This window comes from Empidonax traillii, unplaced genomic scaffold, assembly GCF_003031625.1.
Source record: "Empidonax traillii isolate 1590-97213 ecotype Southwest subspecies unplaced genomic scaffold, ASM303162v1 scaffold1914:size93637, whole genome shotgun sequence".
NCBI classification, from domain to species: Eukaryota; Metazoa; Chordata; class Aves; order Passeriformes; family Tyrannidae; genus Empidonax; species Empidonax traillii.
The window spans coordinates 7,751-24,743 of record NW_020957107.1 but is presented as its reverse complement, the minus strand read 5'-3'; the positions used below and the strand labels follow the sequence as shown (position 1 = coordinate 24,743).

The following is a 16,993-nucleotide window of genomic DNA, read 5'->3' as shown; positions in this document are numbered from 1 at the left end:
TCGACATCTCCTGCATCCCCAGAGGGAACTGTTGCATCACTTTGTTGTTGTGGCAACTGCAGGCAGAGGATTCCCGGGGAGATTTGGCCCAGGGAGCTGCTGGGATGGATGGAAAGGGCAGATGCTGCTCCATCCCCTCCCTGGTGCAATGCAGGAGGGATCCTTTGGGAAAGTCAAGCTGTTGGGGGTTGTTGGGCACGAGGGGAAGGGAGGCTGTGCATGGCTGGGCTGGTTTGGGGTGTCAGACCTCCTGCCCTGTTCCACAGGACCATCAGAAGGCCAGCAGGGATGGAAATGTGCAATTCCAGCTGGGGTGGAACAGCTGCATTCCACGAAACGAGGTGTGCAGAGCCCAGGGTTTGCTGGTCCTGCCAGGAAATGCTGCCCCAAATAGGGCTTTGGGTGGCACGGGGGGAAACCACCCAAGGGGAGCCCAAATTAGGAACAACCAGGGAGGTGTGGGCACCAGGGTGCAGAGCTGGGGCAGAGTGGGGGTGTTGGAGAGGGAGCTGCCCCCACCCCCGGGGCTGTGGACCCCCAGCATCCTGTCCTGCTCCAGCTGGGATATTTAACCCTCTGGGAACAGACCTGCCTGCCTTAACCTGCCTCGTGATTCCGACTTGTTGTTGTCAAGTAAATTGGGTCAGCGCTCCAGATGAGCCGCTGCTGGGAGGGAGATGCGGGAGGAGCTGCACCTCGAGCCCCCCCACCCAGCACGGCCCCACCCCGCGCCAAGCCCTCCCCCTGCCCCGGGGGGGTTGATGGCCCGGGGAGGAGCCGACCCCGCATCCCGAGGGGAATAGACCAGCGTGGGATGAGCTCCAGAGGTGCCTCAGCACGTGGCTTGTGCAGAGAGTGCTTGGAGCCATCATTTTCCCAAGGATTCCTTGGGGTCATTACTGCCCTCCCTGTGTCCCCCGGTGACTGCAGCAGCAGGGCAGCCTGTGCCAGGGCCTCCCCACCCTCACAGGGGAGAATTCCTTCCCAATGTCCAATCTAAATTTCCCTTCTTTCAGATTAAATCTATTTCCCCTGGTCCTGTCACTACGTACACAAGAGATTTTCTGTAGGTCCCCAACAGACCCAACCCCCCAAAATCTCAGACAGCTCTTAGGAGCTGTCCAAGGGGACAGGTTGGCTCCCAGTTCTCAGTGCCTCTCAATCTTCCAGGGCCCAGTTGAGCTCCCTGAACCAGCAGAAAACAGGCCACTGCCCTTCCTCACTTCCCTCTCTTCTTCCTGATGGAAAACTCCGAGCAACCAGTGAGAAAAGGATCTCCCGCTCAGGGCAGGTGCTTCCAAAGTGGCCCACTCGCCGCTACCTGCCGGGAGCCAGCAGTGATGCCCCGAACTCCTGCACGGCAGCCAGATGGCTGGCACTGGGCTGGACCCATCTGGGAAATCCTGGGAGCTTCCACTACTCTTCATTAACAGCCCAGGAGCCTCCTTGGGCCACACAAGAACTTGGACGACAAAGTGATTAAAGACCAACCTCACGAAGTCAAAGAGAATTCTTTAAACGGAGCCCGCTGTGCCTCGGAGAACTCCTGCCATGTCTATTTATTTAAATTTAATGGAATTTTTGTGGTAAGCTAATTAAAAATGAATTGATTATTTAAGAGGCAGTCAGAGCAGTTTAAGCACTGCTGACTTGATGATTTTAGTGTTTTCTTTAGAAAAGCATTCCTAGTTATGGAGCTTTCTGCACGTACGGACATCGGGGGTGGGGGGAAGGATGCAAAGGGAAGAGAGGATGAGTTTGGAGGCATTTCTGGATGAGGGAGCAGCTGTGGGGACAGGGCAGGGACACGGCTGGGGGGACAGGAATAAGGACACAGCTGTGGGGACAGAAGCAGGGACACGGCTGTGGGGACAGGGACACGACCCAGCCCCTGGCCCCATCACAGGGCTGTGCAAGTGCCCCAGATAAACAGCTCCTCCTCTCCACTGAAGGCACAGTCTTGTCAGGAGATGCAGGTGTTCAATAATGTACCAGCTCCGCTCTGGGAATCTCCTGCTCTGGCTCGGGCTGCCTTTCAGGCACGGTGCACCCCTCCCACCCCAGGATGGAGCATGCCCTGCCCACTGCCACGATGCCACCTCTCAGCCCAAATCCGGGCTGTCCCCATGCCCTGCCATGGTGGGGGGGGAAGGAAGGGTAGGGAGCCACATCCCAAAGGATTTGCCCCATAGAAGCAGGTGGCTCTGCCTGGTCCTGGAGCCTAATCCCGGGGGGATATGACCCCACTGACACGGGGACATCTGTGCTGGTGCCAAAGCCCAGTTCAGTGGCCCCCAACAGCCAGTGTGGTCCTGCCTGGACCACATCCTCTCCTGTCCCTGTGCCCCAGGGCAGGGTGGCAGGACACTCAGATGTCCCCACACCCACAAGGCCCCCCGGAAAAGGGCAATTCTCACCCAAAAGGCTGCGAAGGGAGGAGGCTCCGGCCCGATTTAATGGCCCAGCTGGGCACCTATAGACATGCAAAGGCTGTCACCGCTCCGGGCCACGGTTGGCACCTCCAGAAATGCAAAGCGCTGTCCTGGAGCTCCTCCTGGGACTCTGTGGGGCTGCAGGGCGGTGTCACAGCTCCCAAGCCCACCCGGGGCACTTTCCAGCTCAGTCCCCCGTGTCCCCCTGTCCCCGTGTCCCCACGGACACGCTGGTGGACACACGGTGCTGCCTCGCTGCAAGGCCATGGCTCAAGGCCATGGCTCGGCTCTGCCACGGGCTCTTGATGCCCCATCCCAGTAAAGCTCCTCCTCAGAGCTGTGCAGAGCCCCTGGCACCAGCCTGGCACTCTCACCAGTGTCACCCACTTGCCACACACACACACACACACAAACACACACCCCCCCCCTTGCCTGTGCAAACCGCCCGTGTCACTTGTGTGCAGACTTTGCACCAGGAGCCACGTGGGCTTGGCTTGTTCTTTCAGTGAACTGTGAACCTCACCTGGGTGTGCCAGCCCTGTCATCACATGTGTGTGCCAGCCCTGCACCCTCACATGTGTGTGCCAGCCCTGTGCCATCACGTGTGTACCAGCCCTGTGTCACCACATGTGTGTTCCAGCCCTGTGTCATCACACGTGTGTTCCAGCCCTGTGCCCTCACATGTGTGTGCCAGCCCTGTGCCATGCTACGAGTGGGTGCTCTAGCCTTGCACAGCCCCTGAGCTCTGTCTCATGTGCCTGGCACTGCAGCCCGTCCTGTTCCTGTGTGCCATGTGCCACCCTCACCCTGTCACATGTGTGTGACACTGCAGCCTGTCCCTCTCCTGTACCCATGTGGCACCCTCATACATGTCACACACATGTCCCACCTCAGCCTGTCCCTCTCCTGTGCTCATGTGTCACCTTCATACATGTCACACACATGTCACACGCATGTCACACCGCAGCCAGGCCCTCTCCTGTGCCCATGTGCCCCCTTGTCCCCTGTCCCTCCTGTCCTGTCCCCTACTCCCCCATTCCCCCATGGCGGATGGGGTGTGTGAGGTGTGTGTGAGGGGTGTGTGTGTGAGTGTATGGGGGTGTCTGTGTGTCTGTCTGTGTGTGTGTGTGTATGGGGGTGTGTGTGTGTGTATGTGTCTGTGTGTGTGTGAGGGGTGTGTGTGTGTGTGTGGTGTGTGTGTGTGTATGTGTGCGTGTGTCTGTGTGTGTGTCTGGGTGTGTCTGGGTGTATGTGTTTGTGGTGTGTGTGTGTGTGTCTGTATGTGTCTGTGTGTGTGAGGTGTCTGTCTGTGTGTGTGTGAGGTGTCTGTGTCTGTCTGTGTGTGTGAGGGGGGGTGCTGCGGGAGCGCGCGCGCGCGGTGCGGGGGCAGCTGAGGACAGTGGGGAAGGGAGGGGGGGGGGGGGGGGGGGGGCGGGGGGGGGGGGCCCCCGAGGCCGCGCCCGCCCCTCTCTCTCCCCCCCGCCCGCCCCTTTCCCTCCCTCCCTCTCTCCCTCCCTCCCTCCCCGCGTCTGTCGCGTCGCTCGGGCCCGGCCCGGCCCGGCCCCGGCGCCTCTCATTGTGCTTCGCCTCACGCCGGCCCAAGATGGCGGCGGCGCCCGAGAGCCCCGCGAGCCGCCAACGACAATAGAGGGAGGGCCGGGACCCGCCGCCCCCCGCCCCGCGCCCGCCGCCCCCCGCACCGCGCACACGCCCCCCGGCCCGGCCCGGCCCGGCCGCCGCACCCCGCCCCGGCCGGCCCCTCTTAGCATGGTGCGGGGCCGCCGCCGCCTCGTCCTCCGGCTGCCGACATGGGCGAGAGGCTGGAGCTGCGGCTGAAGTCGCCCGTGGGAGCCGAGCCCGCCGTGTACCCGTGGCCGCTGCCCGTCTACGTGAGTATGGCCCGGGCCCCGCACCTGCCCTGTCAGCGCCCCTCGGCCCTGCCCCGGCCGCGGCTCTCGCTCGCCGCTCCCCCATCCCTCGGGCCCTTCCCGGGATCCATCGGGGTGATCCCCCCCTTCCCCTCAGGCGGGATGAGCCCCCCGGGGTCTTCCATCTCCCCCCCCACCCCCGCCTCTCCCAGAGCCCCGGCCCCGGGTGCCGCCGCCGCTCGCCCTGGAAGTCAAATCCCCGATTTCATTTTATAATTGGTTGACTAAAAGCGAAGGGCGGGGAGGAGGAGGACTGCTTAATGAAAAGTTTTCGTGTTTTCCCTTGAGCCGGGCTCGTGTGGCCGGGGTAATAAAGCGGGGGCCGCTCGGGGCCGGGGTGGGAATGCGGGGATTCCGGCTGGGCAGCGGCGCTGGGATGATGGGTGGCCCCGGGTGGTCGTGGGGACCCCCGGGAGCAGCCGCAGGGTGGGAATCGGGGGCGGCGAGCCCTGGCCGCGGGTCGGGAGCCAGCGCTGGGTGTCACGGGCTGCCGCCGGTCCCCCTCCGGCCGTGCCCTTGGAGCTCCCCTTTTTATTTATCCCCGGCAGAATCCCGAGCCGGCCGCAGCCCTCGTGCTCCCAAATAAAATGTCACTTGTCCTCCCTTTAGTTACCCGGCCGCGTTTTTCCCTAAGTTGCCTGACTTTCCGCCGAGCCCGGCCGAGCGATGTGTGACCTTGATAACAATGTCCATGTTCGAATTAGTGACAATCCCACGGGAGCCGAAAGGCTCGGCAGGGTCTTTTTGGATGCGTGTAGGCTCCCTATCAACCGCTGAGCGCGATCTTTCGCCCGGCTTTGCAGCACCCTAAGAGAAACAGTTCGTAAAGGAAAAATCTCCCCGTATATTTCCCCCCGGCCCCGAGCGCTGTTGATCATCCCTGCGTTCCAGGCTTTGCTGCGGTACGTGAGAACACGCCGGGACACACAGGCTGGGGCAGCTGATACCGCTGCTGATGTTGTCGCTGCTCTCTTGGCAATCGCGAGGCGCTTGTCTGTGTGTGTGTGAACGATTAGAAACGTCTCGCTCGTGGCAGGGGAGGTGGCCGCGGGCTCCGGTGAGCCCTGCCGTGTCCCTGCCTTCCCGAACAAGGCTCCGCGGTGGCGGTGGCGGGGCCGGAGCCCGGCACATGCCGGCCGAGCGGGGTTCCTGTTTCCCTGTTTCCCTGTTTCCCTGTCAGCCGCCTGTGTTGGCGGGCGCGCGCTCCGCTCAAATTGTCAGAAACTGAAAGTGCAGCGATGACCACAGCTCGGGTTGGGCTGCGCGTCGCCAAACATTAACTCGTGTTCCCGCGGCGGGTTGCTGCGAGGCAGAGGTGAAGGATTATAGGGGACAGGGGGTTAATCTGGGAGGGAGGGGCGGTTTTCTGTCTATTCACAGAGATCCCTGCGGGCTAAAAACCGATAAACCGACACCCCCCCACACCCCCCCCGCCCTTTATTTTAAGGGTGAAACGTGTGTTTTGCAGCATGGGAAATGAGGATTTGGTTAATTCAAGGAGAACTTGAGCAGCTGGTTCTGAAGATGGCAGAGCACGTAGAATTTTTTTCCCCAGAAGAAGAAATTCTGGGGAATTAATTTCTTCCTCTTAACCAGAAATTCCGGGGGGGGGGGGTGATCCCCATGTGCTGAGAAACACCCCAGACCCCAAACATCCTGCCCTTAAAGTGTCCCCTTCCCACTGCCGGCTTTCCCCCGGTCATTCACGAGTGCCTGGTTCATCTGGAGCCCATCGATGTCCCCTCCCCGCAGCTCCGGGGAGCGGGTCGGGCTGCGTGCGTGGGACACGCGTGCTCGCACACACGCGCGCTGCGGATGAACCCTGGAGCTTTGGAAGCAAATCCCTCTCTGCCCGTGGCCTGCTGACACTGTGCTCTGCTGAACTGCAGATGTGCCTCCCCGGCAGCACCGAGGCGGTTTGGTTTGAGAGCTCTCGGCTCTGTTTGACGTAAGCACAGCATTTCTTAGTTTCACCAGCGGTGCTGCTGTGTGGTTCTGAGTGGGCCAGGTGGGACACCTCAGGTGTTTTTGGGGGAAGATATGCTTCAGGTAGTTTTATTTAGCAGCGTTCTTGCCGTTTCCTGTCCTAGGTGAGGTGTGTTTCCAGAGGGAGCTGGAGGGAAAGGGCAGGGGAAGCTCGGGGTCCTGGTGGGTTATTTTTGGTGAGAGCTGCAGGACTGGCAGGGGATCATCTTTCCCAACATCCGAGGCTGTGTATTGTAAACCTGCTGCGTGACGGCTTCCGTGGGGTGATGTAACCCTGCCTTGAGTAACTTGGCTATTTTTATGCTCTTACTACATCTTAAATGAGTGCCGTCGGTGCCGCTGCGTAAAAGGCTGAGCTCCCCTATTAACGGCTGCCTGGATTAATAACGTGGCTCTCTATTGCCGGCCTGCTGCTTATTTCCCATCTAAATAGAAAAAGTGGGGTCTCCTCAGCCTGCTGAGCCCGCACAGCAGCCCGGCTGCCAAGCTGGCTGGGACGCTAAAAGAGCCGGGGAGGCTGATGTGAAACATGTATTTCCCTCCGCGTGTAATTAGGGCCGTGGGAGGGGAGAGCGGTGGCGGAGCAGCTCCAGCCTCCCACTGGCTCGCTCACAAAACCGAAAGTGCGGCTCCTTCCCCCGCCTTTCCCCCGGCTCGAAGGAGAGGCCGCGGTGCCCCGAGGAGGCCGTGCCACACTGCGATGAGTAAGTTGAGTGGTGCACGGTGAGTAATCTCTCCTCATGACTCACAAAATATTTTCTGATGTTGACCTCTGTTTTGGTGACGGCCCCGCTTAATCAGAGCCGGAGTGAGTGTACTCCTTTGTGGCGCGCTTGACTCCTGCACTCCCACGGACCTGCCCTGCCTTCCGCCGGGCTCGGGTTGTCACAGACCACTGACAGGGCATGAACATTTGCATTTTGGTGCTGGCCTGGCTAAAGGAAGCATTTAGTTGAGACTTAATGGCTCCAGGTGGTCTTAAACAGGCTGCTGCCAGCGGGGGTGGTGTTTGTAGTGGTACTTCAGGTATTGTTTCGTACTTACCTCTGATGGAGGCCGCAGGTGAAGTCCTGTTTGGTTCTGAGGCTTGGGATATTTATGGTTTTTCCACGGAATTTTCCTTAAAGTGGTTCATGCTCTTGTCTCGGACTTTTATTATAGTTAAAGCTGAATGTGGTTTAGGTTTAAACATGGGGGTTTTTTTTTCATACCATGATAAACTCTGCCTGATCTGTGAGGTGTCTCAGGTTGGACTTTGAACTCCTCTTGACAAGTTCCTGCTTAGAGTCCCAGCCTGCTGCCTGTGGGGGAGGGAGAAAGGGCTGTGGGGGATTTTGGGGGATTTTTCATTGTGGTTTTTTTCTTTGTTTGTTTGTTTGTTTGTTTTTTTTCACTCTGGATCTGTGGCATGACTGAGCAACTGGAGGTTCAGAGCTGCTCAGGCTGATAACTGTCCCCAAAATCGCTGTTTGCTGGCCTGCACCCTATCACAACACTGGAGCTGGTGAATGTGGAAAAGCCTGTTTGCTGCCTGTCAGAGGGAGGACACCGGGGTGCTCTCATCTCCTCTCCTTAGGGCTTGCAGTGATCCCAGTCAGGGGTGACACAGGGGACAGGAGGCACAGCCAGGTGATGAGGGAGGGCCTGGCTTGGAGTGCCTGTGGCACCGTGTCCTTCACCGGCTGGGAGTGACTCAGTGCCTGTCACGTCCAATACTGAGCAAGTCCTTTCAAGTTTCAGAATTAGGCATCTGCCTGTCGTGCTGTGCTCTGTTCCCTGCTGAATGGCAAGCCCCCCAAAGGTGACTGGGAGCCTCTGTGTGCGTCAGGTTTCCGTGTGTCGTGTTCCCCCCTCCCTGTTTGACTCGTGAGGGCCCAGGGTTTGTGCAGTGACAGCACCTGGGAACTCCTCCTGCAGCCCAGGCTGCTGCTGGGGAAACCCCTGGGGATCCCAGTAGGGTCTTGCTCTGGGTATAGAATTACAGAGTGGTTTGGTTTGGGAGGGACCTCAAAGCTCATCTCATTCCACCCCTGCCACGGGCAGGGACACCTTCCACCAGCCCAGGGTGCTCCAACCCCATCCAACCTGGCCTTGGACACTTCCAGGGATGGGGCAGCCACAGCTGCTCTGGCAACCTGTGCCAGGGCCTGCCCACCCTCACAGGGAAGAGCTTATTTATCTTCTGCCATATTTACCATATGTTAATACCATTTTTTTTAGTCTCCTACCAAATTTTGTTCCCTTGCTCCTCCTCTGTGCCAGGAGGGGACAGTCCTGCTCGTGTCACTGTGCACATCCTGCCAGGCTCAGGTGCCTCTGCCCTGAGCTGCTCAAGCTTAAACCTCCAAATTAGCTACTGGGAGGAGAAGTCTGGCTTGAATAATTCATTGTTTTGTCTGTGTTTTCCTCCTTGTTGCTGCTGACTTTCCACTCGACTGGGATGGCAGGAAAATTCTCGTTTTCTAATTGGGTGTTGTCAGAGCATCACCTCGCACGTGGAGAGGTTTGTGTGGCTGCTGCTGGGAGTAGTGGGGTACAAACCTGGTACTCCTGGATTCTGTACAGGCTAGAGGGGTGCAGAGTGTGCCTGTGGTTTTTTTTTTTTCCCCTGTCTCCACTGTCCTGATCCAGCTGATACCATTCTGTCACCAGAGGAATGTGCTGTGCAGGAAAAGCTCAAGGGCAGGCAGTGGTAATGAAAATCACAGCCCAGCAGGGAGCATCACCTCTGAAATGAAAGATCAACAGGAGAGATGAATAACAGACCTTGTTTGGGAGCTTCATCCCTTTTTTCTGTGTGTGTTTGTGTCACTCAGCTTTACTGGGAAGTTTCTCTGATGAGTAACTTTGCCTTGTCAGGCAGCTGGGCAGGTCGAGTGCCACGGCACGGTGCTGTAGATGGATTTGGGAAGGTGCTAAATTGGAGCTGCCGAGGGTGGTCCGGTGCCCGCTTGCCCCACATCCATCCCATCCTCATCCCATCCTGTGCCGCACTCCCAGCTGATGGAAAACAGCCTCACGTTCTGCTCGTGCCTCCGTCTTTTCCCTGGGATCAGTTGGAGGCAGCAGGTGGGATGTAGGGAGGGGGGTGAGTGTCACGGTGAAGCCCCCCCTGAGTCAGTGCCGGCGGTGGGGAAGGCAGTGCCCGTGGGATCTCTGTGTGTGTGTGTGTGGGGCGGCTCTGGGAACCGGAGCGCTGGAAATGATCCGCGCACACAAAAAATGTTGCAGTGTTTTCTCACCACCCCCCGCCCCATCCTTCCACCGCCCTGCTCTGAAATGTGAGTCACTGCCTGCCCGGGGAGGGGGTGGCAGCGGGGGGAAACTGTTGCTCTGCCTTTGCCAGGCAAAGCCTCCTCACCCCCTGAGTAATCGGCCAGAAATTCGGCTGCGGTGGCAGAGCTGAGGGGATTTCTCTGGGCTGGGAGATGCTGCTGATGCAGCTCCCTTGGGAAATGTTTGGTGGGGGATGACTAATCACTTAAGAGAAACTTCTCTAGTCAAGGGGAGGTCTGAAAACATCATCAAACTTCTGATTTCTCAACACCCCCACCTGCCCTGCCCGGTTGTAAAAACACCTGGAGTGGGGCAGAACTGGGCGATAATGACCTGGTAATTCCAAAAGCACTTGGCTTTCTCTTCTGCCCGGCAGATCTACACGAACAAATGACACAGTTGGCACGGTTGCATCATTTTCTCTGCCCGTTGTGCTCTCCCCAGAGCCGCGGGGACCCAAAATGTGCTCCTGGGAGGGGAGGGGGAGGCAGATGAGCCCCGCGGTGTTTGATTGTGCAGCACGTGGGGAGCACAGAAGAGCAGTTTCCTTCTGGGCTTTACCCTTTGAAGTAGAACTTGCCCCGGGTGACAATCGGTGCTTGTTCAGTCCTCAGACTGGCTTTTGTTCCCAGCTCTGACCCGTTGGATACAAGATAAATCATGAGTTCACTTAACAGGCGCTTTTTTTCCCCCCCCCCAGTATTTCTGGCTGAAAAGTGAAAGCTGTTCTCTTGTCGTGCATCTCAAGACCACATTGGTCTTTATTTTTTTTTTTCATGTAACTTTATTTATCTGAAAGGTAACTGTTGGAAGACAGAGTAGCTGTCCAAGATTGCTTGTTTTTCCCGTTTTATTTTTTTTTCCCATCAGCAGATGAGTGAGGATTAATGTTCCTGTCCTGGCTGAAGTTGCAGCTCAGACAATTCCAGTTTATCCACCTACAGACCTCCCCATCAGTTCCAGTGGGACACAGCCCTGGAAGCTTTCAGGGTGCCAAGGGACATCGGTGCCACCACGGGCAGCCCCAGCTCTTGTCCTTCGTGGCAGCCTGATTATCTATGGAGATGATTATCCTTTCAAGTCTCAGAGATGGGACTGAATTGTGTCCCTCTGGGGAATTTAGGCAAAATATCTTACCTCTTGGTATGTGAGATTTATGGGGAATTTAATCACCCTTCTCCCCAGACATCCATATGTCTATTTTGTTCTCTTCCTTCTTTCTTTTCCTCCTTTCACACTGGCTTGTGTGTTTTTTTTTTTTTTTTGCCTTCCTGCTCTGGGTTAACCTTTAACTGTCTGATTAAAGCTTTGGACTCTAAAGAGGAGCAGGGCTGAGGGTTTTTTTTTTGTCCCTCACAGATTAATATTCACAAAGTGCCTCAAGGTATTTTTGCTTCACTTATTTTCTCCTTCCTAACAGAAAGATCCCCAGAAGGAGGAAAAGTTCACATTGTGAACATCATATATATTTATTTTCCTGGTGATTATTAAAGGCCAAACTGACTCTGAGGAGGAACAAGAAACAAGGCTGAATGCACAGAATTGGCCACGTGCTGCTGTAGATATCAAGTTGGGCAGGGGCTATTTTTAGAGCATAGGAAGAGGGTGAGTATATTTTGCAGCAGGAAATGATGGTTTCGTAGATATGACCAGATCTGTGAATAACGGCAGAGTTCCTGTTCAGAGTGTTTGGGGTTGTCTCGTTTCATGAGTGAATGAGAGTCCTCTAAAAATGTGCACTGAAAGGACTTTTCAGTGTTGGGGGAAAAATCCAAGGGGCTGCTGAAGGCAGGTAAATGAAGCACTGGAAACTTTACCAAACCAAACACTGCTGAAAGTTCTCAGTAAGTTCCTTGGTAGAAAATGAATGGATTTTAATAGCATTTTTGGGATATTTTCTGTGCAGTGTGAAGGGCAGTTTCCTGAGGTTTTGGCATTAATGTCATTTACTTCTTAGGGCTCAGCAATATTATTGATGTTTGACAATGCCATTGACCGACCCTTCTGAAACTCCCAAAACTGTGAGCTTTGGGGGCTGCTCTTCCATTCCTGGATGAATGAAGCTTCCTGGAAAGCTGGATTCCCACTGGGAGGATTCAAGTGGTTCCCTCAGGTTTCCATATCTGTTGGCAGCAAGACCTGGGAGATGAGGGGGTGGCTCAAGGTGGCCTCTGACCCTCTGGAGCTGGGTTTGGAGTCTGTGTGGATCCTGCTTTGGTTTCCATCCCTGTTTGCTGCCACAGACACTGCTGTGTGTGTGATACCTCATTTATGAGGATTTAAAGTAAAGCTTGTAAAAAGTGGTTGGGATTTGATGTTGTCTGTTCAGAACCTGCACTGAATCCCTGCTCTGCTCCACAGGTTGGAGTTTATGGAGGAAAAACCACATCCATTAATATTTTACTTTTGTCCCTCACCAAGCAGCTTTTGTAGGGGCCTGGTGGGTTCAGAAAGAGTACAGATCTTTACTGCTAATTTCTGATATGTAGAATATTTGGGTGTGTTCAGTAGGAGCAGGATTGCAGAGCTGGGCAAGGCTGAGTTGTCTTTCAGAACGTGAGATGGTTATTTAAGGTGGTGCTATCTGCAGGGGCTTCCCTTTGGCTGCCAGTTTTCCTTGCAGGGCCGTGGGATCAGGTGGCTGAAGAGATTCCAAGAGATTCCTCCCAACACCCACCCAGGGTGTTGGAAGACTGTGGGGTGGAGGGAGAGACGGTGACCGCCTTCAGCACCAGCAGTTTTGGGCCTGGGTGGTCATTTCTGCCAGCAGTCCCCCCTCCCCAGGTTCCACAGGAAGATTTGTTCTGCCAGGGTGGGTTAGAGGTGTCAGAATGGAGATGTTTTGTGCTCCCCAGACCCGCTGCAGGGGGGTTATTTCTCTGTCAGGGTTCCTGGGGAGGTGATGGTTTGTGGCTGGGCCATGTGCAGGTAGAAGTGACTCTGTGAGCTGCCCTCACCCTCAGAACAGTGGGTTTGTCGCTGCTGGGCTGAGTTGGTCTGGTTGAAAGGGAACCAAAACACCACAGAGGTTTAGTTCAGTCTCAGCTTAGGCCTCCCCTGCCTGTGTGTGTGAGCACAGGCACTGCTGGCCCAAAGCAAGGGGTGCTTTTGGGGAAGTGGTGGCAGAGCAGGTGGCTGTGTGGGGTTAAACTGTCTGTGAAGTGCCTTCCTCATTCCCTGGAGTGAAAGCCCAGCAGTTCCCTCTGTCCCAGGACAAGCACAGCTGGGTTTCTGCTTGTGTGCCCATGGGATCAGTGTGGCTCCCTCCATCTGCCCTGCTGAGGGAACAGTGGCACCACCTCAGACTGCACTGAGAGAGCAGCAGCACATCCCAGTGAAGGTCCTGCTGCACCAAAACGCTTCCATTCCCCCGTGCACTTTAACAGAGCCGTCATTTCTGTAGCCACCCCGTGTTTCTGCTCACGCAGACGAAGCCAGCGGGTCCTGCCTGCCGTGCCCGTCCCCCGTGGCTGCTGCCTTGGCCACTCCTGCAGCCCGGTTGTGCGTGCTGGTGTATTTACCCAGCCCCTCCTGCAGGTGTCTTGGGAGCCATTCCCTGCCGGCTGTCACCAGTGGCCGTAGCAACAGTTGGAATAAACCCGCGGCGTTGTGGCTCGGGAGCTGCAGGCACAGCGCAGGTCCCTGGTGTGTTAAGTGGTTATCCAGAGCACTCTGCATCCTCTTTGCCCTTGCCTTTCTTCTTTATCTTGGTGTTTTTTAGTGTGTTTTGGGTCTTGGGCCAACAGTTTTCTTTCCTTCAGTTGTCCTTATTAAAATGGCCATATTGACCTCTGTGTTTTCCATGTAGTTTTGGCTGGTGATTGATAAGCTCACAAACTGCTGCAACTCCATCAGTCTTTTCTTCCTCTTGCTGTGGGGGGAGATGAGCTACCAAGACTACATTTTAAAGCCCTTTCCTGTCTTTTCCTCTCTGAGGCTGGGAGGAAAAGTATGGCCACAAGCTGTTCTCTGCAGGAGACCTCTTTGTGTACATCCCACGGTATATGTGTTCCTGTGGATGGTCTTGTGCCTTCTTGGCTAAAGGAACAGCACTAAATGGGTGGTTCAGGGAAGGCTTCTGGTTCTCTCACTTGGTAAGAAATCTTGTGCTTTGGTTGTAGCTGTGGGAAGGTGAATGGCACAGTCTTGATCTGGGATAAAATGTGGTCATTTTGAACCAAGGCTCTCTGTCCAACATGAAGTACTGGATGGAGTAGAATCCCCCTCACTCCAGGTTTAACCGGTATTTAAGCAGAGGCAAAGACCTTACAATGCCAAGTGATGGCGGGCAGAGCTGGCAGGACACAGAGCCTGAGATCTGCCCTTTGCTGAGCAGCTGGAACTGCTTTGGGTTTGGCTTTTCCCAGGCCCCTGTGAACCCTGGGTGGGTGTGCTGGCCGTGGACACGCTCCTGGGTGGGTGTGCTGGCCGTGGACACGCTCCTGGGTGAGGTGTGAAGGAGGTTAAACCCTGGGGGAGATGAAACACAAACTTCTGCCAGGCTGGGATCTGGGGTGTCCTGGGCCATCCCTGTGCCACAGGGAATGCTGGAGGCCCTCCTGGCTCCCGGGGAAGCTGCAGCTGCAGGAGCCCACGCTGCTTTCCTGGTGCCTGAGCTGCCCCTCCTCCCCAGATGGAGGGAGCAGAGGGGCATTAACCAGGCACTTGTCCCACCAGCCTTCTGCAAGATGGATTGGCTCTTCCTAATCCATCTTTTTGATCTCTGCTCACCATCTTGTCTCCAGCTGTAACATCCTCCTCTCCCTTGGATTTATGGACTGCTGCCTGTGGAGAGAGCTGCCACTGCAGGCAACCAAGCTGTTGTTTAAACCCGGGGGCCGGTGGGACTGACCTCTTTTGTTTTCCCGGTTAAATGGATCGTTTGGAGATCAGAATTTGGCGAATCCCAATGACTTCTGTTAATCCATGACTGGGGTCGGTGTTTGGGGCCGGGGAGGAGCTGCTGAAGTGCTGGGAGTGCAGTGGTGTCAAGCACCCTCATTAAAGGGTTGGCATCGATCTGTTTGTTACTGGATTGTTTCAGCTTTGCTCCCCTCCCGTCACACCCTGGACGGTGGGAAACTTGTAGGGGACGCCCAGGGCTCTTTGCACCTTTCTGAAGAGCTGCTTTGGTCCCCTGGCCTGGTTTTGGGGTTGGAGGTGTGACCTGGGGAGTCAGACACAGACCTGGGGAAGGGTTGCTGCTGCTGGGGGGCAGTTTGGTCTGGGCAGCCAAAGCTGGGCTCAGAAATGCATGTTCTGTCTCTGGAGAGGAGAGAAAGGGGTTTAAAGGTCTGTGTGTGGTGCTGTGAGAGGGAAAGGTTGAAGGGACCTGAGCTGTATTTCCATTTTTTTTTCCTTTGGTTATTCGAGAGCTCGTCCAGATTTTCAAACCATTCGTTTACCCCTCAGGTTTGTGGGGTTTATGTTGGGGCTGCCTTTTTGCTGCCTCTCCTGGGCAGGTGATCAGATCCCACTTGGCTGGAATCCCAGAATCCCAGACCGGTTTAGGTTAGGAGGGACCTTAAAGCCCATCCAGTCCCACCCCCTTCCACCATCCCAGGTTGTTCCAAGCTCCATCCCCGGGGAAATGAAGTCTAGAAAAATAATGTTCACCCCCAGGGCCCAGCTTAGTCTCATCCCAAGGACAAGCACAGTCTCCCAAGAACAACCTAAATATAAAAGGACGTAAATCTGGAAGGGCACCAGGGGGGTGTTTCTTGCTCCAGGCAACGTCTGCTGCCCAATTTAATTGAACACGTTCTTTGTGTTGGAGGAGGAAACACAGAACCAGTTGAAAACTGTTGCTTTAGGTTAGAAATTGGCTCTGGACTATGGATTGTTGCCCTGTGAGATAACTAGTCCTGTACAAATGCACCCAGGAGTCCTGGATGTGGTACTGGAGCACAGAATTATATCAAAAGCCTGCTGTTTGGATACTCTGGGGGGGGGGGGTGGAATTACAAATTACAACTGCCAGCTCGTGGCAGAAACGTTGCAAACTCTTAATTTTCAGTTTACTTTGCTCTTGTTCTGCCAAACAGTGTCAGGTTCAGCTGATTTTATTAGAAGTGTGGTGCTTTGTAGGACAAAGTTACGAGGAGAGAGCTGAGCTGGGTCTGGTGCTGGCCATGTCATGCATATGTGATCTCTCTATATAATATGTATTATTGGGGCTGCTCCAGCTTTCTTGTGCTCATAGTGATGATTTTTTTTTTCCTTGGGGTTAGCAAACAGTGTGTGCTTATAGAAAGTGATGGTGATTGCCTGAACTTACACATTTGGGAAGAGCTCTTGGGCACTGCCTTATTTGGCCTTTAAATCGCAGATTTAGGGCCCCTTTGCAGCTGCAAGATGCAAAATGTCTTTTTTTTTTTTTTTTTTTTTTCCATGAGGGGGTGAAGGGGAAGCTCCAGCTCTTTAAAGATTGATCCTCGTGGCCTGAGGGGTGACAGGGGGGTGTGTGGGAGGATCAGTGTGTGGGGACAGGAGCTGTGAGTGCTGGGGGGGAGCTCCTGGTGTGCTCAGAGGAGCAGCACTGGGTGTATTCCCGGCTCCAAACGCCTGGCACTGGAGCTGTAGGAAGATGTGGATGGAAGAACCTGTTGGAAGAATGGGAACTGGCTGGAACTGCGCTCCACTGCCTTCCCCAGAAAGCTGGATTCTCCTTTAAGTGACTCTCTCCAAAGTGCTTCCTTTCTGTTGGTTTTCTTTTTTTTTTTTTTCCAAATGAAAACTGACAAAAAACTGCTGAACTTTCCCCAGGAACTCACGTTTCAATATAAAAAAAAAAAAATCAGAACTCTGCGAGGAGTTCAGCTGGGGAGGAGGAATTGGCTGCAACAGCCCCAGCGTGTGTTTGGGTTTGGTTTGTTCTAAACTTGTGAACAGCCCCGGGCAGTGCCAATAATGACTCCAATCTGCAAGTCTTCAGTTTTAAACACTTTCCACCTCAGGGGGAGAGATAAGGGCTTGTCTCTCATGAAAAGCTCCCATTTATGCGGCTCTGAGGATTCCAAGGCTTGTCCCAGGCACCGTAAATTCGGGAACGCCGGGAAGTACAGCCAGGCCGGGGAGCAGCACGTAGGGAGCTCCTTCCAGCTGGGGGAAGGAGGGTGAATGGAGCTGCTCTTCGTGACAGGGAGCACTGGGGCATCATCTCGTGACTGAGAACAGAACACAGAGGCTTCTTGAGCCTGGGCCAAAGGGCCTCTGCACGTGGGATTCCAGGAGGGATGGGCTGTGGGATTCCAGGAGGGATGGGCCAGGCAGGGTGGGAGGCTCTTCCCGTGGTGCTATCACTGCCAGAGTGTCCCCAGGGCTGCCAGGGGCCAGCAGGACACGGTACAAACCTGCCTGAGCTGCAAGGGG

General features: G+C 55.4%; 1 long non-coding RNA gene across 1 annotated transcript in view; it reads left to right on the top strand.

The window, feature by feature from the left end:
- The first annotated feature begins 4,156 nt into the window (after nucleotides 1-4,156).
- Nucleotides 4,157-16,993, top strand: part of LOC114071239 — a 19,213-nt gene continuing 6,376 nt past the window's right edge. Inside the window, exon 1 of the long non-coding RNA XR_003574013.1 lies at nucleotides 4,157-4,321. This is a non-coding gene — a long non-coding RNA (uncharacterized LOC114071239). The remainder of the gene's footprint in view (nucleotides 4,322-16,993) is intronic.